Here is a 21,689-nt window from a genome sequence, read left to right as displayed (position 1 = left end):
CAGCACTTGCAGGCTGTCTTCTTTCCCTCCAGCCCCACCCTCCCCTACATTCCAGCGTCCCCTCCCTCTTCCTGTTATTGTCCTGTTCCTTTCTGATAAGATTGCATTTGTCCCCCCGAAGAGGAACGTTTCTTTCCTGTACGTTAATAGTTTTCAAAGGCACACTAATGAAAAGATCTCTATCCTAACACCAGATAATTTATACTAAGTGTTAAAGGACCTAGAGGAGGAGAAGGCCTGATTCTCCTTTAATCACTTAGGAAACATTTGACAGACAATCACCAAGCTTGTAACTCTGGTTTCCAAATGCGGTTTTGTTTTGGCTACAGGGAAAGGAATTGCATTTTACAAGCTAGAGTTAATGGTTCAGCTAGAAAGGAGAGTCAGAAGATGTGGGTTCTGAAGTTAACTTTGCTACTGTACTTAGAGGCTCACATATGGTTGGCTGGCAAGTTCCTTCTTATTTGGGCTTCTCAAGTGGCTCACTGGTAAAGAATCTGCCTGCAATGCAGGAGATGCAGTTTTGATCGCTGGGTCAGGAATTTTTCCCTAGAGAAAGAAATGGCAACTCACTCCAGTATTCTTGCCTGGAAAAGTCCCATGGACAGAGGAGCCATGGACAGAGGGCTAAGTCCATGGGGGTGGCAAGAGCTGGGCACGACTTAGCGACTAAAACCATCCACTGCCACCACGCTTTTACTTACTTCAGCTTCCTTGTTTGTGACATGAGGGCCGTCTATGTACTTCAGGGTTCTTGTGAGGGTTAGTGACATAGCCTGTCCACCATGCTTTTTAAGTGGAGAATATCAATATAAGGTAGTTTGATCATATAAATATGTACATTGTGACTCAAGTTGAGATGCATGAACTCTAGGAAACAGGTCCCATAAAGGGCCTGTTTGTGAAAGTCAGCATCATCTTTGTCCTCCAGCCCGACTCCCAGTCTGTCAAACTTCGTATAAAAATGTTGTAGAAGTCTGCTCAAGCCCTACTACATGGAAAGCTGTCCTTAGCAATCTACTGTAGAGCACATGGAATGCTGCTCATTGCTGTGTGGCAGCCTGGATGGGAGGGGATCTGGGGGAGAATGGACACATGTAAATGTATGGCTGGGTCCTTTCTCTGTTCACCTGAAGCTATCACAACATTGTTAATTTCCCATAGTAGTTAGAAGTGTTAGTCGCTCAGTCCTGTCTGACTCTTTGAGACTCCATGGATTGTAACCTGCCAGGCTCCTCTACCATGGGATTTTCCAGGCAAGAATATTGTAGTAGGTAGCCTTTTCCTTCTCCGAGGGATCTGCCTGACCCAGGGATCAAACCCAGGTCTCCTGCATTGCAGCCAGATTCTTTACTGTCTGAGTTTCAGGGAAGCCACCCCTTCTCCAATACAAAATAAAAAGTTAAAAATAAGAGAAAATGGTCCTTAGAAATCATTGTACAGATGGCAAAACTGAGCCTACCCCCTCACCTCTCGAGTAATAAGAGACTCACTTAAATTGGTGCATCTTTTAACAGCAAAGTCAGCACTAGAATTCAGTGGAAACTTGAGCCACCTGGGCTGTACTTTTTCCAGTCAAACATGCAGTTTCTCCACCAGGAATGTGATTGTTGTGTTGCCCTTTAAAGACATGTTAGATATAAACTGAATAAACCATGGACTGACTATGGATTCCCTAGCATGAAAGCAAAGGGCTTAGATGCAAAGTTACAGCCCTTCTATTTCAAGGCTGTTGTGGATCTTCTGAGTTGTCTTCTAATCTGTCTTCCTGTTTCTCTTGGCTCTGCTGACTTACCCCTCTCTTTGCCCTGAGTCCCTTGGCTGGCTAACTTACCAGAAATTGCGCTGGAGGGCAGTATTTTGGTTTGTTATCAGTGGTTCAGAAAATCTGACACCCCTTAGTGCAATGGCAAACCTGTCAGCCTACCTAGAAATAAGAGAAAATTATTTCCATAGAAGCCATAAGAACATACGGAAAAGCCATTGATTCGTATGAAAGTGAGGATGGAGACACAAAAGACTTAAGAATTCTCAGGGCAAAGAAGGGTCTAACACAGTGGTGCTCTAACCTGGATGCAAATTAGAATCATCAGTGGAGTCTGTAAAACTTTCTGATGCCCAAGTTCCACTCTAGATGGGTGGCTGACAAACATCAGAAACACTTGGAGGGCTCCTTAACACAGATTTCTGGGCCCCACCCACAGAGTTTCTGATTCGATGGGTCTATGATGGGGTCTGAGGATTTTCAGACATTCCTGAATGATGGTGTGTTGCTGGTCCAGGGGTCTCATTTTGAGAGACACATCTCTAGACCAATTATTATCATTGTTTCTAGGGACAGGATCCAGACATATGTACTTTTTTAACGTCCATGGGTGATTCCAATGTGTAGCCAAATTTGCTAATTACTGATGATACAGGGCAATGCAGATTCTAGAACAAGTAGGTATGGTGGCCCACTCACAATTCTGATCTTCTCAAGTGGGTGTTGTCCTGAATCTTTTCAGGAGAGCGTGTCATTCTGGTGATTAGATGGGGAGGCGTCTGCTTTTTTGGTATGTGCCATTCAACTGGAAAAACACTAAAAATTCATTGTGCTAAAATATTCCTTCCTATGCTTCTTTAGTCCCTTCTCCTCTCTTTAATTAGTTACCTGTTTCATAAGTTACCTGTGCTTGCTGTCTGTGCCTCAGAGACATTGGAAAGGCCATTCTGAATTCCTAATGGAGGCTGGAAGGAGTGAAGGGAGAAACTGGCCACAGCTTCCCATCTTCTCCCTGTAGTCTGAGGACCTTTCTAGCTGAAAGAGAAGCATGATAGGACACTGCAACTGTGAAGTGCCAGAGGTCAATATCTTGTCCTCACGTGGTCATCAGTAGTCCTGGTCACACTGAGGAAAGCAGCATGTCTGGTAATGGGGAAACTTTGCATAAAATATGCAATAACTTCTCACCATCTGGGGCCAGTGGAATGACACCTGCAAAAATGAAATCAGTAGATATAAATTTCCATTTAGTCATTAATTGTGGTGGTGGTTTAATTCCTAATTCATGCTTTGTGACCCCATGGACTGGAGCCAGCCAGGCTCCTCTGTCCATGGGATTCTCCAGGCAAGAATACTGGAATTTATAGCCATTACCTTCTCCAGGGAATCTTCCTGACCCAGGGATTGAACCTGAGTCTCCTGCATTGGAAGGGAGATTCTTTGCCCCTGAGCCCCCTGGGAAGCCCTAGTCATTAATTAAGGGGATTTGATAGTGATTACTGATCTGTTCTATGACCAAGCTCATTTCATGCATTTTCTTATGTCATTTGATCACAGCAACCTTATGAGATAGCCATTAGCGTTCTGTTTTATAGAGAGGGGCACAAAGGTTCAGAGATAATATAATTCACCAAAGGTTATAAGGCTGGAATTCCTACTAAAGTCTGACCTAGTACACACTGAGAGCTAGAGACTTTTGTCCACAAAACAGATCAGGAGAGGAGACTGAGTATCAGCAGGGTGCTCGGGTGAGTCATGTGCAGTGGCTGGAGCCACTGTGGGTAGGGTAGCTGCTAAAGAGGCTTGAGAATGAGGTTAAGTTGGAAATAAAGGGAATGGTTCTGAAGACAGTGAAACCAACCTTGTAGTGTGGCATAAAGCCTCCATCTTAGGCTAGGATAGTTCCTGGTTAACAAAAAACTAAGCACTACAACACGAGCTTGAAAGCATTATTCACACTAGCAAAAGATATTGTTAACACGATTTAGTTATTTATGCATACACATCCACAAGTGATTTGCAAAGCCTGGATACATGTTACAGATACTGATTTGTAACTTTATCTTTTGTTTGTTTATTTTTTAAAATCTGTTAGTAATTCAACCTGAAACGTTTGTTGATATTGATAAATATTTTTATAAAACATGGTTTTTAACGAGTGTATTTTATTGCATTATATGTATGTGCCATACTTAATAAGCTCTCTACTGTAAGGCTTTTGCTTTTATCAAGATATGCTCTTTATAAAGGGCTTCCTCAGTTCAGTTCAGTTCAGTTGCTCAGTTGTGTCCGACTCCTTGCAACCCCATGAATCACAGCACACTAGGCCTCCCTGTCCATCACTAACTCCTGGAGTTCACTCAAACTCATGTCGGTGATGCCAACCAGCCATCTTATCCTCTGTTGTCCCCTTCTCCTCCTGCCCTCAATCCCTCCCAGCATCAGGGCTTCCTAGGTGGTGCTAATGGTAAAGAAGCCACTTGCCAATGCAGGAGACACAGGACATGTGGGTTTCATCCCTGTGTCGGAAAGATCCCTTGGAGGAGGGCATGGCAACCCACTTCAGTATTCTTGCCCGGAGAATCCCATGGATGAGGAGTCTGGTGGGCTACAGTCCACAGGGTTGCAAAGAGTTGGACAAATGTCTTAGTTTCAGATGTACAACACAATGATCCAGCTGTACACATAAATACATATCTATTCTCTTTTAGATTCTTTTCCCTTATAGGTTATTATAAAATATTGAGTATATTTCCTGTGCTATACAGTAGGTCTTTGTTGGTTATCTATTTTATATACAGTAATGTGTGTATGTTAAAATAAAATTCCTAGAAGTTGAATTGCTGGATCTTACATATGCATATTTTTAAGGTTTTTGATACCTATCACCAAATTCCTCTGCAGAAAGTTCTTTATTTTGTTAAACTAGTTTTCCACCTGCATTGTCAGAGGTCACCCATTTCTAGCAACCTTGAAAACACTGGATCTTATTACTTTTAAATACCAGTTGGATAGGTGGAAATTGATGCTCATTGAATTTCTTATTGGCATTGCATTCTCTTAGAAAAAAAAAAATTTAACCAAAGAGAATTTCTATACTGATTCATCGACTCTGTAATCATAAATTTATCAACTCTGTAATCACAAATTTTTGCTTAAATCAAAATTCAGACCTACTGACACATTTACTCTTCATGTTTCTATTCTAACTTCATCTTCATAAACTCTGGACTTTCTGAATTAGAACTCCAACATACATAGTTTGTGTTTGTGGGGGGAAGGGTTATTCCCACCCCCAAACCATGTGTTTCTGAACTAAAAAAAAAATGAATGTATTCTCCTTAGGAAAATCCACATTTCTTCTTGTCTTCATTTCTCTACCGTTCTCTACCCTTCGTTAGTCACCTCATTTCCCAATTAACCCAAGCATCCTTGATTCGGGGGCTAAAAGGCGAGACTGAGGGCTGTGCAGACAATATATAATACCCCCACAAGGGCGTCAGAATTTGACAGCCTTCAATAGGTTAATTTTTCAAAGTGGTAAGCTGATATTTGTGTATAAAATGCACATCTGCAGGGTAAATGGTATTAAGTGTTGGTGAATTATGGTCTCAGCCCAGGGGTCACTTGGGCTTCAATGCTACAAGCACCTTAATGCTTTTTTGAATGAAGGCTCCACTAATTGCTTCCATATGATTCTCCCCTGGCCCCTCCCCACAGCCCCCATCACTGTCCCCACCCCCTCCCGACTTGTGCCCTGGCATGGGAATAACGAGCTATGAAATTGTGCTGTATTGACTGGGGGCTGATGTTAGAACAGAACCTGCCATTTTCCCTGGGATTTGCTTTGACTCTTGAAGTTCAGACAGCATTGGGGGTCAAGTCCCAGAAGCCCCAAGTTCCCCCTCCCCTGCTCCCTACTCCCCATTCCTTTAAACCACTGGGACTGCACACTTACACTGCGAAGGGGCAGGCGGATCATTAATTAGCTGGGCCGTTAGGCTGTCTGCTGGGAGGGGGATCCGAGCACATTTTAAAGGGTGTGCTCGTGTGTTGGTGGGAGGAGGAAGAGGAAAGGAGTTGTAAGCATTCCCCAAACACACTGTTGGAAGGGCCGGCCGCCTGGGTGAGGCAAACCAGTCCAGAAATTAGTCTTCTGAGATTTCATCCTCTCCATCCAGATAGCCACGCACAGCCTGAACCCCAGCAGGCTGGAAGGAGCACTGAGAGACAACTCAGGCTGGCCACCCAGACCGGAGTTAAAGTCAAGAACATAGTCAATTTGGCTAAAAGAACATCAGCAGGAGACCTGGCAATGAGCAAACATGGAGAAGCCCTGCATATATTATGCACCTACTGCACACCAGGCACTTCCATGAGCATCCCTGCCTCTACCCACTGACTCATTTAGGAGGCAGGTAGGAATGTGTCCATTCACATCAAGCTGCTTGCCCAGGATGACCACTGGATCTTAGAGCTGTCAGATCTGATTCACATTTGGATCTGCCTGGCTTCAAACCTGTGCTCTCCAAGACCATAAGCCTATGGTGTGTGTCCTGGAGTCACTCAGACCTGGGCTGGAGGCTGACCATTTCACTCAAAAACTGGGTAACCCAGAGATGCTCAGTTTTCATGTCTATAAAATGAGATGCTCTTTCTATATGCCATTTACAACTGTTGTGAGAATAAAAGAGTGAATATGAAGCAGTGAACAGAGTGTAGCGCCTGTGCAGCGTTCTGAGGATGTTAGTTGTTACCAGGCATTGCTGTTTGTTGTTACTATTATTATGTTTCCTCCTAGGAACCACTCATCCAGCCACTCACGTTCATTAACACTCAGTCAGTCTAGAGCTCCCCATGCTAGCCTCCCTGGACTCTAAGCCCCACTTCTTCTAGTCAGTCGAGCTTGAGAGGGCTTGGCATCTCTGAGTTCCTACATATCCCTGTCCTATTCCCTTGGCAGTGATACACTCTGTCCTCTTTAACTGTATTATTGAACTAGCATTTTTATTTTATGGCTGTTTAATTTCCCCATGTTTATGGTCTATTCCCAACTAAATTGTGAGGATCTCTGTAGAATTCTTTGAGTTTCTTAGTGTACCTGGTTGGAAGCCATGCCAATATTGCTGCTCAAAAAAGTTTGAGAATTCTAACTTAATAAGTAGCAATTTAATAAAGAGTATAAAATCTTATGTTCAGATCAGATCAGTCGCTCAGTCGTGTCCTACTCTGCGACCCCATGAATAGCAGCACGCCAGGCCTCCCTGTCCATCACCAACTTCGGGGGTTCACTCAGACTCCTGTCTATCGAGTCAGTGATGCCATCCAGACATCTCATCCTCTGTCGTCCCCTTCTCCTCTTGCCCCCAATCCCTCCCAGCATCAGAGTCTTTTCCAGTGAGTTAACTCTTTGCATTAGGTGGCCAAAATACTGGAGTTTCAGCTTTAGCATCATTCCCTCCAAAGAAATCCCAGGGCTGATCTCCTTCAGAATGGACTGGTTGGATCTCCTTGCAGTCCAAGGGACTCTCAAGAGTCTTCTCCAACACCACAGTTCAAAAGCATCAATTCTTTGGCGCTCAGCTTTCTTCACAGTCCAACTCTCACATCCATACATGACCAATGGAAAAACCATAGCCTTGACTAGACGAACCTTTGTTGGCAAAGTAATGTCTCTGCTTTTCAATATGCTATCTGGGTTGGTCATAACTTTCCTTCCAAGGAGTAAGCGTCTTTTAATGTCATGGCTGCAGTCACCATCTGCAGTGATTTTGGAGCCCAGAAAAATAAAGTCTGACACTGTTTCCACTGTTTCCCCATCTATTTCCCATGAAGTGATGGGACTGGATGCCATGATCTTCGTTTCCTGAATGTTGAGCTTTAAGCCAACTTTTTCACTCTCCACTTTCGCCTTCATCAAGAGGCTTTTTAGTTCCTCTTCACTTTCTGCCATAAGGGTGGTGTCATCTGCATATCTGAGGTTATTGATATTTCTCCCAGCAATCTTGATTCCAGCTTGTGTTTCTTCCAGTCCAGCATTTCTCATGATGTACTATGCATATAGGTTAAATAAACAGGGTGACAATATACAGCCTTGACGTATTCCTTTTCCTATTTGGAACCAGTCTGTTGTTCCATGTCCAGTTCTAACTGTTACTTCCTGACCTGCATATAGATTTCTCAAGAGGCAGATCAGGTGGTCTGGTATTCCCATCTCTTTCAGAATTTTCCACAGTTTATTATGATCCACACAGTCAAAGGCTTTGGCATAGTCAATAAAGCAGAAATAAATGTTTTTCTGGAACTCTCTTGCTTTTTCCATGATCCAGCAGATGTTGGCAATTTGATCTCTGGTTCCTCTGCCTTTTCTAAAACCAGCTTGAACATCAGAAAGTTCACAGTTCACATATTGCTGAAGCCCGGCTTGGAGAATTTTAAGCATTACTTTACTGCGTGTGAGATGAGTGCAATTGTGCAGTAGTTTGAGCATTCTTTGGCATTGCATTTCTTTGGGATTGGAATGAAAACTGACTTTTTCCAGTTCTGTGGCCACTGCTGAGTTTTCCAAATTTGCTGGCATATCGAGTGCAGCACTTTCACAGCATCATCTTTCAGGATTTGGAATAGCTCAACTGGAATTCTATCACCTCCACTAGCTTTGTTTGTAGTGATGCTTTCTAAGGCCCACTTGACTTCACATTCCAGGATGTCTGGCTCTAGGTCAGTGATCATACCATCGTGATTATCTGGGTCGTGAAGATCTTTTTTGTACAGTTCTTCTGTGTATTCTTGCCATCTCTTCTTAATATCTTCTGCTTCTGTTAGGTCCATACCATTTCTGTCCTCTATCGAACCCATCTTTGCATGAAATGTTCCTTTGGTATCTCTGATTTTCTTGAAGAGATCTTTAGTCTTTCCCATTCTATTGTTTTCCTCTATTTCTTTGCATTGATCACTGAAGAAGGCTTTCTTATCTCTTCTTGCTATTCTGTGGAACTCTGCATTCAGATTTTTATATCTTTCCTTTTCTCCTTTGCTTTTCACTTCTCTTCTTTTCACAGCTATTTGTAAGGCCTCCCCAGACAGCCATTTTGCTTTTTTGCATTTCTTTTCCATGGGGATGGTCTTGATCCCTGTCTCCTGTACAATGTCATGAACCTCATTCCATAGCTCATCAGGCACTCTATCTATCAGATCTAGACCCTTAAATCTATTTCTCACTTCCACTGTATAATCATAAGGGATTTGATTTAGGTCATACCTGAATGGTCTAGTGGTTTTCCCTACTTTCTTCAATTTAAGTCTGAATTTGGCAATTAGGAGTTCATGATCTGAGCCACAGTCAGCTCCTGGTCTTGTTTTTGCTGACTGTATAGAGCTTCTCCATCTTTGGCTGCAAAGAATATAATCAATCTGATTTCGGTGTTGATCATCTGGTGATGTCCATGTATAGAGTCTTCTCTTGTGTTGTTGGAAGAGGGTGTTTGCTATGACCAGTGCATTTTCTTGACAAAACTCTATCAGTCTTTGCCCTGCTTCATTCCGTATTCCAAGGCCAAATTTGCCTGTTACTTCAGGTGTTTCTTGACTTCCTACTTTTGCATTCCAGTCTCCTATAATGAAAAGGACATCTTTTTTGGGTGTTAGTTCTAAAAGGTCTTCTAGGTCTTCATAGAACCGTTCAACTTCAGCTTCTTCAGCGTTACTGGTTGGGGCATAGACTTGGATTACTGTGATATTGAATGGTTTGCCTTGGAAACAAACAGAGATCATTCTGTCGTTTTTGAGATTGCATCCAAGTACTGCATTTCGGACTCTTTTGTTGACCATGATGGCTACTCCATTTCTTCTGAGGGCTTCCTGCCCGCAGTAGTAGATATAATGGTCATCTGAGTTAAATTCACCCATTCCAGTCCATTTCAGTTCGCTAATTCCTAGAATGTCGACATTCACTCTTGCCATCTCTTGTTTGACCACTTCCAATTTGCCTTGATTCATGGACCTGACATTCCAGGTTCCTATGCAATATTGCTCTTTACAGCATCAGACTTTGCTTCTATCAACCAGTCACATTGGGTATTCTTTTTGCTTTGGCTCCATCCCTTCATTCTTTCTGGAGTTATTTCTCCACTGATCTCCAGTAGCATATTGGGCACTTACTGACCTGGGCAGTTTCTCTTTCAGTATCCTATCATTTTGCCTTTTCATACTGTTCATGGGGTTCTCAAGGCAAGAATACTGAAGTGGTTTGCCATTCCCTTCTCCAGTGTACTACATTCTGTCAGATCTCTCCACCATGACCCGCCCATCTTGGGTTGCCCCATGGGCATGGCTTAGTTTCATTGAGTTAGACAAGGCTGTGGTCCTAGTGTGATTAGATTGACTAGTTGTCTGTGAGTATGGTTTCAGTGTGTCTGCCCTCTGATGCCCTCTTGCAACACCTACAGTCTTACTTGGGTTTCTCTTACCTTGGGTGTGGGGTATCTCTTCACGGCTGCTCCGGCAAAGCGCAGCCAATGCTCCTTACCTTGGAAGAGGGATATCTCCTCACCACCGCCCTTCCTGACCTTCAACATGGGATAGCTCCGCTAGGCCCTCCTGTTCCCTCACAGCCACGGCATGGGTTTGGTCCTCCTGGCCGCCGCCCCTGGCCTTGGGCTTAAGGGCGTGGGGTATCTCCTCCCGGCCGCCGCCCCTGACCTCGGTGGGTAACTCCTCTGGTCGCTGCCCCTGACCTCGGACGTGGGGTAGCTCCTCTCGGCCGTTCCTGCGCCGTCGCAGCCTGGCACTTTCAGCCGCTGCCCCTGCCCTCGGACGTGGTGGGTAGCTCCTCTCGGCTGCTCTTAACGTGCCCGTCGCAGCTGCCTGTGCTTTAGCGTGCCCGTCGCAGCCGCCTGGTACCCCTGGATAAATTGAGTGGAGTTTGTTTTTATCTCTCCCATCACAGGTCTGGTCTGCAGTCTCTACCTTGGTCATTGCTGCTCAATCTGGCATCTAAATACTAGTCGGTATTTGGTAGGGGGATTCTCTTTTGAGATAATTATTATCTTATTTTGAAAAGATATCTTATTTTGAAAAAATGTTATTTTGAAAAAACAAAACAGAACACCTTGGTAAATGAAACAGCTCAAAAAGTGGATTCAGGGACTTCCCTGGTAGTCCAGTGGTTAAGATGCCATGCTCCCAATGCAGGGTGTGTGGGTTTCATCCCTGGTTGGGGAACTAAGATCTTGTATGTCACTTGGCCAAAAAAAAAAAAAAAAATTAGTTTCAGCCAGACTAAACTGTATTTGTTCTGAAAGGTTCTTTTCTCTCCACCATGGATTTGTAGCCAAACAAATAGCTGGCATTTATGTATCTTTACGCAGCACAATGTCACGCTGTATGCTTACATTTAGAGTTCTTTCAGACTCGTTTTAGAGAAACTCAACACGAACCAGCTTGAGACAAAAATGGATGTTAGGAATGAATTTGAAAACCAGAACAGCTTTCAGAGCTCTTAGAAATTGGAATCTGTGAACAGCAGACACTAACAGAGCATTGTAAAGCAACTAAATTCCAATAAAAACAAAACACAAAAGCAAACCTGGAATCTGAACCATCTTCCTCTTTCTGCATTCCTTACTTCTTCCTCCCCCATCCCAGGTGGTAGACTTACTCCATCTTTTCAGCTCTGAGATTATACTCTTAACCCTCCACAATCAAATAAGAAAGGAGTTTTCTCCAGCAGCTCTACTTAGGAAACTACAAGGAAGAATTCTGATAGAAACAGAAATACGAGTATTATATTTAGCATAGTCTGGGTCCCATGTCTCCTTTGCTCCCACCCTTTTTATAAGCAGAATGATGACTCTTCAACAGTCTTAAGACAGCTAGCATGAAAGGTTAAACAACTGAACATTGCTAGATTGTTTTGCCCTGACTCATCATATTATTTATTTAACAAGTATTAGGTCTGTTTAATCAAGGCTATGGTTTTTCCAGTGGTCATGTGTGGATGTGAGAGTTGGACTATAAACAAAGTTGAGCTCTGAAGAATTGATGCTTTTGAACTGTGGTGTTGGAGAAGATTCTTGAGAGTCCCTTGGACTGCCGGGAGATCCAACCAGTTCTTCCTAAAGGAGATCAGTCCTGGGTGTTCATTGGAAGGTCTGATGTTGAAGCTGAAACTCATACTTTGGCCACCTGATGTGAAGAGCTGACTCACTGGAAAAGCCCCTGATGCTGGGACAGACTGAGGGCAGGAGAAGAAGGGGAGACAGAGGATGAGATGGTTGGATGGCATCACCGACTTAGTGGACATGGGTTTGGGTGGACTCCGGGAGTTGGTGATGGACAGGGAGGCCTGACATGCTGCTGTTAATGGGGTCGCAAAGAGTCGGACATGACTGAGTGACTGAACTGAACTGAAGAGAGAATGAAGAGGGGAGATGTGTACTATCCTTATGTAGTTAATATTCAAAGGTGGAGGAGTGGTAATTAAATAATTTCAAATAGGGACACCCCCAGTGATCCAGTGGTTAAGACTTCACCTTCCAATGCAGGGGGTATGGGTTCAATCCCTGGTCAGGGGGCTAAAATCCTATGTGTCTCATGACCCCCAAAAACAGAGCATAAAAACAACAGATGTGAAATTGTAACAAATGTAATATAGACTTTAAGAATGATCTACATCAAAAAAAAAAAAAATCTTTTAAAAAAATCTTAAAAAAAATTCATACCTAACAGAAGATTTGGTAAAAGTTGTGGAAGGAAAACTCTGAGTGGTCCAGGAGCATCCAATTCAAGGAAGAGATGGATTCCAGGATGAAGAGAAGTGTTGTAATTGCCCTGGTGAAGAGGAAGAAAGAGAACATTTGCCGCCTGTGAGAATGCCTACAGGAGAAAAAGCAAGCTCGGTCTGAGAAGCTGAGAACAAAAGGCTGAGAGTGCCGACGCCCAGGAGACTTGTCCTTCTCCTCTGGGACCCCCCACATAGGGTCTTTACTAGAATCCTGAGTGGTATGCTCAACCCAGCCTCTTAGTCAACCTTTCCACATGTGTGTGTGTTAGACCTTTGACTTTAGAAGGTGGAAAACCTTGCTTGCTACCATTCTCATCCCATTGTTCACTTGAAACGTGCTTTGGACAGTGGAGATCTCTGCAACCCACTTAGACAGCTGGGGTTGGAGAAGGTGGAGGCCATGTTGTTCTTCTCTGTATTACCTTGTCATTTGACCATGGACATCCATGTTAGGAGATCATCCTTTTCCTAACCACATATCACCCTATTAATATCTCTCTTGTGATACATATTTTGTACCTGTTACAGTTATCTGTGTTCACTTCTTCACACCATAACTGATCCCCAAGAACATGATGAAGTTGCTTATCTGTCTGTCTTCTGTGTCTCTTTCAACAGGGTGTATCTACCAGAGTAGGTGCTTATGATGAAATTCATGCTTATATGGTAAATACTATTTTCCAGGTATTATTCTTTGTAATCTGCATAACAATTCTATCAGGGAAGCAAAATTAACAACATTTTTCAAATGAGTAAACTGGGTCACAGACAGGTTAAGTAACTAGTGAAATGTCACAGAGCTTATAAACATTGGAGCCGAAATTTGAACTGAAGAAATCTGGTGCCAGATTCCAAGATCTTAACTATTATGCTCTACTGTCTATTGAGTACTAAATAAATTCATAAATGGATATAAGGATGGATGGAGGGATGGATGAGTAAGAACAAAACTGGAGGCATAGAATCCTGGAAATGGAGCATTCAGGAAGAATTCTCAACAGAAATTCACAGGACTGAGTGTATCTTAAAAACCACAGAAGAAAATGCCCAGTGGAAAGCCTAGAAGGACAGGTTGCAAATCAGTTCCTCAAATCTATATACAGACCTTATCAAACTACAAACATGTGGTTCACAATGGTTAAGAGCAATCTTGAATTCCACTATTCTAAACTCCAAATAATTTTGTAATTTCCCTTTCTCCTTATTTCCCCAGATTCCTCAAATCATTCTTCAGTACTCACTTTTGCTGTGTAAGTATCATCCATGTCAGTGGCTCAGTCATGTCTGACTCTTTGCGACCCCATGGACTATAGCCTCCAGTCGCCTGTCCATGAAATTCTCCGGGCAAGAATACTGGAGGGGGGAGCCATTCCATTCTCCAGGGGATTTTCCTGAACCAGGGATCAGACCCAACTCTCTTGTGTCTCCTGCATTGGCAGGTGGATTCTTTACCCCTAGTGCCACCTGGGAAAGCCTCTGTTGGAAGCTACTGATCCTTAAAAAAGCTGATGAAATAATTTAAGAAGTCAACCCCAAGGAAACAGCATCTTGGAATACAGCAGAAATAGGATCAAGAGAGAAGCTGCCAGGCCTACTGCTAGTGACGTGATTCCATAGTCTGCATTTTATTATTATGAGACCCTGGGGGCTTCTAGTTAAACCCACTAGAGCTAAAGAGTTACAGACATTCCTATCTAGTTTACGGTTCTGCAAAACACACTAATTTGATTGAAAAAAAGACATTGTTGAAATAATTTATGTGCTTTTATTGTTAAACATGCATCATAGCTTATAGACTATTGGCCTTTATTTATTTATTTCCTGGAGAAGGGAATGGCTGCCCACTCCAGTGCTCTTGGCAGGGAAGTTCCATGGATAGAGGAGACTGGTGGGCTACAGTCCATGGGGTTGCACAGAATCGGACACAACCAAAGAGACTTCACACACTTTCCCGTACGTCAGTATGACTCTGTCTTGATTGCAATGACTCTACAGTAAGACTCAGTTGCAATTCGGAATTATATGTTCTGCCATTCTGATATTCTTTTTCAAAATTGTTTTGGTTATTCTGAGTTCTTTGCTCATCAATTTCTGTAGAAATCCTGTTGGAATTTTGATGTAGATTACATCAAGTCTATAAATCAAGTGGAAGACTTTTCCATCTTAAGAATATTGAATTTTATAGTTCCTTAGTATAAATTTGTTACTTCTTAATCTCAGTGGTTTTGGGTGTTAAATTTCTCTCAGCAAATTTCTCTCAGTGGTTTATTTACCACTTCCTAATAACACTGTCCACTTTATTTGGAGTGGAGTTATAAGTGAGTATTCCTACTTATAATTGAGTATCCTTCTTTTCATCCTTTATAACATTGTTTTCATCCATTTAACTTATTTGTATGTCATAATCACCCTAAATTGCTGCTATTATTAACTTAAGCAAGCATTTATTAGACTAATCAAATAAGTTAAATCAAAGATTTCAGTTTGCCTTTGTTTTCCTAAAATTCTCTTTGTGCAGATTCAAATTTCTGACCTATATCCTTTTCCTTTCCTCTGAAGAAATTTTAAGAATTCCTGAAAGGCAGGTATATAGTTTAAATGTTTTGAACAGTTTAACTATTTCACTACACATTTTTCTTGCTAGCATGGTTTCTAACAAAAAGGTCAATGAGATGTTTAAATTTCTTTCTCTGTAGGTAAGTATGCATACCCTTATCTTTGAAGATTTCTCCTTGTTTGTGGTTTGTGCAATTTGAATAGTGTATGCATAAGTGTACTTTTTTGGGGGAGCATTCATCCAGCTTGATATTCTCTGAGTTTCCTGCACCTATGGTTTGATATCTATCATTAATTTTGGAAATTTCTCAGCTTAATAACTTCTCAATTCTTTCCTTCAGCTTCTGGTTTTTCCATTACACAGATGTTACATATTTTAAATTGTCCTGTAGTTTTTGGATATTGTCTTTAAAATTGTTTGTCTTGTTGATTATCAGTTTTGGAAGTTTCTATTGATATATCATCTTCAAGCTCACTGATTCTTTCCTAGGTCATATCTGGTCTGCTTATGAACTTATTAAGGCAATATTCAGTTTTGTTGCAGTATTTTTGATTTCTAGCATTTCTTTTTGACACTCTCTTAGAGTGTCCATTTGTCTTTTTACATTGCTCATCTGTTCTTGAATGTTGTTTTTTAGTCACTTTTTCCTTTAGAGTCCCTAATCTATTAATCATAATTTATTTTAAGTTCCTCTGACAACCTAAATCTCTGCCATATCTACATCTGATTCTGACACTTTATCTATCTCTTCAAACTGTGATTTTTGTCTTTTAGGGGGCCTTGTAATTTTTTTGTTAAATACTGGATGTAACTTACTATGTACAATGAACTAACTGAGGCAGACAGGCCTTCATTGTGAGGTTCTATGCACTGGGGCTAGAAATTAGACTGAGGCTAATTTCTGTTAACTGAGGCTATAGGTGTCAGAGGCTAAACTTTTCTGTGGTATCCTTGTATTTTTTTTTTCTCTTTTTTTCCTCTGATATCTTTGAGTTTTCCCAGGAACTTTTTATTAAATACATTGTGAGACTTGTCCTTCTTTTTTTATTCACACCACCTGTTATTATTTGGGAATACTGCTGATGTGATAACAAGTGTGGGGGATGGGACATTTTCTACAATCCTGTGATTAGGTCTCAGTCTTTTTGTGACTTGTGGCCCTACTGTGATCTTCACCGTGTCCTTCAGTGGCACAGGAAAGCTGGAGAGGAATGCAGTGGGTGTTTCTATTCCCCCATATGGAACACTGGAGCTGATTCAACTTAGGTATTTCCCTTCCCTTTGGTTGGTTAGACTCTTGTTAAGTACAAGGTGGTTAGGCTCAGATAAAACAATTTCCCTTGATGGCAGCCTTTTGTTAAAGCAAACAGAATGCTCCTGCCTTATTTCAAAGTGGTTGCTGGTCTCTCCCTCCTGAAGGAAGCATGGGAAGGAATTTCAAAGTGGTTGCTGGTCTCTCCCTCCTGAAGGAAGCATGGGAAGGAAGCAGATTTTTCTCAGTTCTTTACCCTCACAAACCAGTGGGTAAAACTCATGAAACTGTGGTGATTCTCCTAAGGCTGGAGCCTTTGGAGTTCTTAACTTTTAAGATTACCCTGAGCCTCTAGAAATTTATTGGTAATAGTTCAAGTTCTCCTACCATGGTACTCACTCCAGAGACAGACTTCTGTTTCTGGGCTGCTGCTCTGGTAAGCCACAACCACATATCTGTACCCACCTATCTCTCCAACACTGAAGCAGTGGTTTGAGCAATGTTCATCCAGAAGGGTGTTGGCCAATCTGAGACTCATCTGAAGGTGTGGAAACTGGACTTCTAGGTTCAGAGCCTAACCATTCAGCTAAAGCATCTTCATTAAGTGGGGGTACTTCATTAAGTGGGAACTCATAACGGCGAGGTAGCATGTGTCTGGTTGAAGATGCAAAGATACTGCTAATGTTATCATGACCACTGTCTGCTCACCAGCCAGTGCTCTGCTGCTGTAAACAGATCATGAAAAGAGGATTGGCTCTGATGTAACTTCCCAGCTTCAGAAATCGTAAGCTTTATAGGAACCCTGAGCACAGAATGAGGGTTGGATTGGGGGTCCTATAGTTGAATATATTGAACTTCTGGACTTCTTACTAGTAGGGTCATGTGGTTACTTGATTACTCAGTGAATGGTCTGGAACATTCTGTCTTAATCCAGACCCTTGTCGAGGGATATTCCACTTAAGTAAATACGCTGTAATGAATTGACTTGTTAAAAATTCACTTGAGGTCAAATTACACAGCTATGTTTTCAACAGATAAGGAACAGGCATATACTATAACAAATGAGACATAAGATGTAGGGAGAAACTAGACCTTGCTTTTAGTTGAGGCAGGCCACATTGAGGGCAATGTTGGCTTGGTTATAGGACAATAATCCCGTGGATCAGGAGACCCCATTTGGGTGACGTTTTAGAACACCAGATGGCATGAGTAGTGTGCAAAGTTAAAACATCTGCAGATTTTTCTATATGGAATGAAAAGCAAATAAAATTTTAAGAAGCAATGAAACTCATAAAGTTTATGGATTGGCTTTGAAAGGGGACAAGCAAGATATATGGAGACACTGGAGAAGTTAAAAATGAGTACTTCAAAGAGATCAGCAAGTGTTTTCTGGAACCTTCTTTTCCTCTTTTTATTTGAGGGATTTCCCCCCCTATTTTAAAAGTAATTATAGAAAATTCTGAAAACACAGAAAAGAATAAAGAAGACAATCTGTTTCCATTTCAGTTATATATTATTACATCTTTTCATTTTCCCCCCCTAATAATGGGACTTAAGCCAGAGATATCAAGTGAGAACCTCTCTGTGGATTTAAAAGTTTGAGAACAGACCTAAATGACATTTTAAGTCTAACATTGGAGACAGCACCAGCAAAGAGAATGTGAGGATGTAGGAGCTTTGATTGAGGGTTCATTCGGGGCTTGACTGCCTCTGAGGGCATTTTCAACTTAGTGCATTTGAAATTTGGGAGTAAGAAGAGCTGTTAGGTAAAACAAGAAATTCCTTCATCTGGTATTTTTTTGGAAAATATGTTCCATGAACAACCAGGGCTAAAGATGTTAATTAATATTCACTGCGAAACACATTTCCATGCTCAAAGGAGTTAAGAACACGGCTGGGCTGAATAAAACCAGATTTCCCTACTTCAGAATTTTTCATACCATTTTATATGCTACTAGGCAGTGCCAGTCTCTGAGACAGGAAATAGAGTATGTAGTATTTCTCAAATACTGACTGAGAAGGTGGCCGTAGAAGGAGCTAGTATCCAAAGTAGCCACTTTGGGAAATTCTGCCTTCTATCTGTTTGGAATGATGTTTTGCTCATGTTTCTAGAGATGTAGGAGGTAAGCCTGCTGCAAAGGACAGTCATGAGACCCTGTAGCAGAGTCACCAAGATGACTTTGCCAAGCATGGAGTAGGGCTCCGGGGGTTCTCCATCAGGCGTTCAAGATATATTGAGAGGACCAGCTGGGAAAGCGGTCTAGGGGCTACTGCCCTGGAGGGAGCTAGAGAAAGGAGACAGTGGACCAGGCATGAGTCAAAGAGGACCACAGAACTAAGGCAAAGCAGACACTGACCCAACCCAACTCTGCTGGTGCCCGTGGCAAGGAGAAAACAAAGCAGACAGGCTAATCAGAGCCTCTGGGAAGGTGAGTTGCTTCTGAGTTATCTCTTTGGGATTAGAAGCCACTTTTTGCAGTTGAAAGTATTCACAAAGGAGCCTCCTTTCTTGGTTTTAAAGAAAGCACGTCTATTACCTTCTAAATTGGGCTATGAGGATCCAGTTCACCACCCTACTGTAGAGGATTGTGTTGTTTTTAACTTCTACTTACTCAAACACTGTAATACTCATGTGGGAGATAAGGCACATTATGCAGTTTAGAGAGGTTACATAAATGAAGTCAAGAGTTAGCAACACATGTACTCTACTGATAGCATGTATAGAATAGATAACTAGTGAGAACCTACCGTGCAGCACAGGGAACTCTACTCAGTGCGCCCTGGTGAGCTGAGTGGGAAAGGAGTCCAGGGAGGAGATATATGTACATGTGCGACTGACTCATTTTGCAGTACAGTTGAAACTAACACAGCATTGTAAAGCAACCATACTTCAACAAAATTAATTTAAAAAAGAGCGTGGTGGTAACAAGCAACATGTCCTCAAGAACGTTGTAGCTATTATTTTATGAAAATATGTTGTCTGTGAAGATCATCAAAGGGCTGGAAAATGGGCCTTGTGATTTCCATTCAGAGACGCTTGAAGTCAGGAGGAACCTTTACTGCAGATTGGCAGTAGAAGAAATGATATGACTTTCAGAGTAAGACAGATCTGGATTTTAATTCTGAGATTCCTGCATCTCTTTTTCCTGGCACCCAGGCCATGACTGGAGTCATGCGATATACATATATATGGCCATAAATATTAACAGCTACGAGATCCCAAGTCACTTTCCACATGCTCTATGCTGGCTCATTAGCAATTTGATGTGAGCAGTTTATTGTTCTCTCAAAGCTTCCATTCCTCACCTGAAAAACTGGATTAGTGTTATTTTTTAACTCAGAGTTCAAATATGGTAAATTTTAAATATACATCAAGTATCCAGCAAGGTTTTCAAGTACATACTGACAGGAACTACTCACTGAGCAAGTCATTGGCAGGCCAGCCATACTTCGCCTTCTTTAGTGTTCAAGTTACAGGTTATCAATGTTGACGTCCTCTTTAAAATGGCAATAAAAGACCTTGATTATCAGTCACTCATGTTCCAGGGAAAAGCTATTTAATCTGAGATGGCTGTATAACTTCAGAACAATTATTTAACAGCTCTGCGATGTGTCATGTATCTTTTGAAATGATTTCATCCTATCCTAGAGCAGAATCAATTTGGACTTTGGAAACCCGAGTCGGAGGTTCCGGTTTTTGCAAGTTTAGATCAAGCTCCCGAACGTTTCCAAGTCTGTGCTTCCTCATGCATAAAATGCCAGTGATATTTGTTCAATCTATTTCGCAGTAGTGTAGTGAGGAAAAACTTAGATAAAGTGTTTGGAAGTGCTAGGTAGGATGTAGCTTTAAGTTACCATAAACGGAGGAAGAGAATTCACAGGTTTCTGCGGTGACAGGCTCCATAAAGATGTAGGCACCTCGCGTTAGAAAGTAAGAGATCAAGGTGTGTGCATGTGTACATGCGTGTGTGTTTGTGTGTGTGTGTGTATGGTGTGCTCAGTCACATCTGACTCATTGTGACCTCATGGACTGTAGCCCGTCAGGCTCCTTTGTCCATGGAATTCTCCCAGCAGGAATAATGGGGTGGGTTGCCATTTCCTTCTCCAGGGGATCTTCCTGACCCAGGGATCGAACCTGAGTCTCCTGCCTTGGCAGGCAGATCCCTTCCTAGTGCCACTTGGGAGGCCCCGAGAGATCAAGGTACTCATTCTAACTCTGTCTGCTTACGTTATCTTTGATGTGTAGTTTTACCTTTCTGTTCCCCATTTTATTATCTGGTAAACAATTTGGAGAAGTAGAAGGGAAGGAGATTTGACTAGGATTCTAAGATTTCTCAATGCTCCCCATTCTAAAAGTCCAAGAACAAACTTCTCTTTTCTGCTGCCATCTTAAGGGAGGAGTCAACCTTTATAAATCTACTTGGCGGCACTTGTTTGTGGAAAGATACCTTCCAGCAGCACATAGTTTGATAAACCAACTGTGTTTCTGTAAAATCACATCTTTTACGTTTTCCTTCAGAGGAAACAAATACACAGGTTGGCCTCTTTCAAAAGAACTTTTGCCCACATTTTTGCTGGTCAGATACCAGGTGCCAAGAAGCAAGCGATCCTGTAAGAATTTCACTTTCGTGCTGCTGCGGACAAAGGGGTCATTTAAAAATTTCACAATTATGAGCAGGCTCAACACTTAGTTTGAAGCACAGAGCCTGATTAATTGGGTTGTCACTTCCAACAGTTCTGAGCTTTGGCCTTTCCACTTGCCAGAAAGAAGAAAAAAAGAAAGCAACATTCTTGTACTTAATTTTCACAACCTTGAACCAACAGAATGTGACAAAGGCTGGCTATGTCTCAACCATGGGTTTCTTCTCCCTATAATATTTAACTTCACTGGTTCTTTTCAGTTGTCAAATGGAGGTAACATGTAAAACTAAAATTTGAAGGCATGAAACCCCTCCCATACATATGCCCCAAATACAACACACACACATACACTTAAGATAGATGCAAAGGCACAAAAACTTTCACAAATCACACATACACAGCTTTGTGGAACAAGAATGTAGTTCTTATTCTTTGTTAGTCTCTTTTGGGATTTTTGGGAGAGAGAGTTTTAGCTTCCATTATATGTTTGCGAAGAGTTGACTCATTGGAAAAGACTCTGATGCTGGGAGGGATTGGGGGCAGGAGGAGAAGGGGATGACAGAGGATGAGATGGCTGGATGGCATCACTGACTCGATGGACGTGGGTCTGGGTGAACTCCGGGAGTTGGTGATGGACAGGAAGGCCTTGCGTGCTGCAGTTCATGGGGTCGCAAAGAGTCGGACACGACTG

General features: G+C 42.0%; 1 long non-coding RNA gene across 2 annotated transcripts in view; it reads right to left on the bottom strand.

Moving 5' to 3' along the window:
* Nucleotides 1-19,964, bottom strand: part of LOC104991980 — a 26,499-nt gene extending 6,535 nt beyond the window's left edge. The window contains exons 1-3 of one of the 2 annotated variants that reach the window (XR_825645.1): nt 19,778-19,964; nt 12,487-12,595; nt 2,670-2,977 (exon numbers count right to left, since the gene is read on the bottom strand). This is a non-coding gene — a long non-coding RNA (uncharacterized LOC104991980). The remainder of the gene's footprint in view (nt 1-2,669; nt 2,978-12,486; nt 12,596-19,777) is intronic. The other variant, XR_825646.1, reaches the window with a different exon arrangement.
* Between the last annotated feature and the right edge of the window lie 1,725 nt (nt 19,965-21,689).

The sequence above is a fragment of the Bison bison genome, unplaced genomic scaffold (assembly GCF_000754665.1).
Source record: "Bison bison bison isolate TAMUID 2011002044 unplaced genomic scaffold, Bison_UMD1.0 scf7180017864205, whole genome shotgun sequence".
In the NCBI taxonomy this organism is placed as follows: domain Eukaryota; kingdom Metazoa; phylum Chordata; class Mammalia; order Artiodactyla; family Bovidae; genus Bison; species Bison bison.
This window is presented reverse-complemented; position numbering and strand designations above follow the sequence as displayed.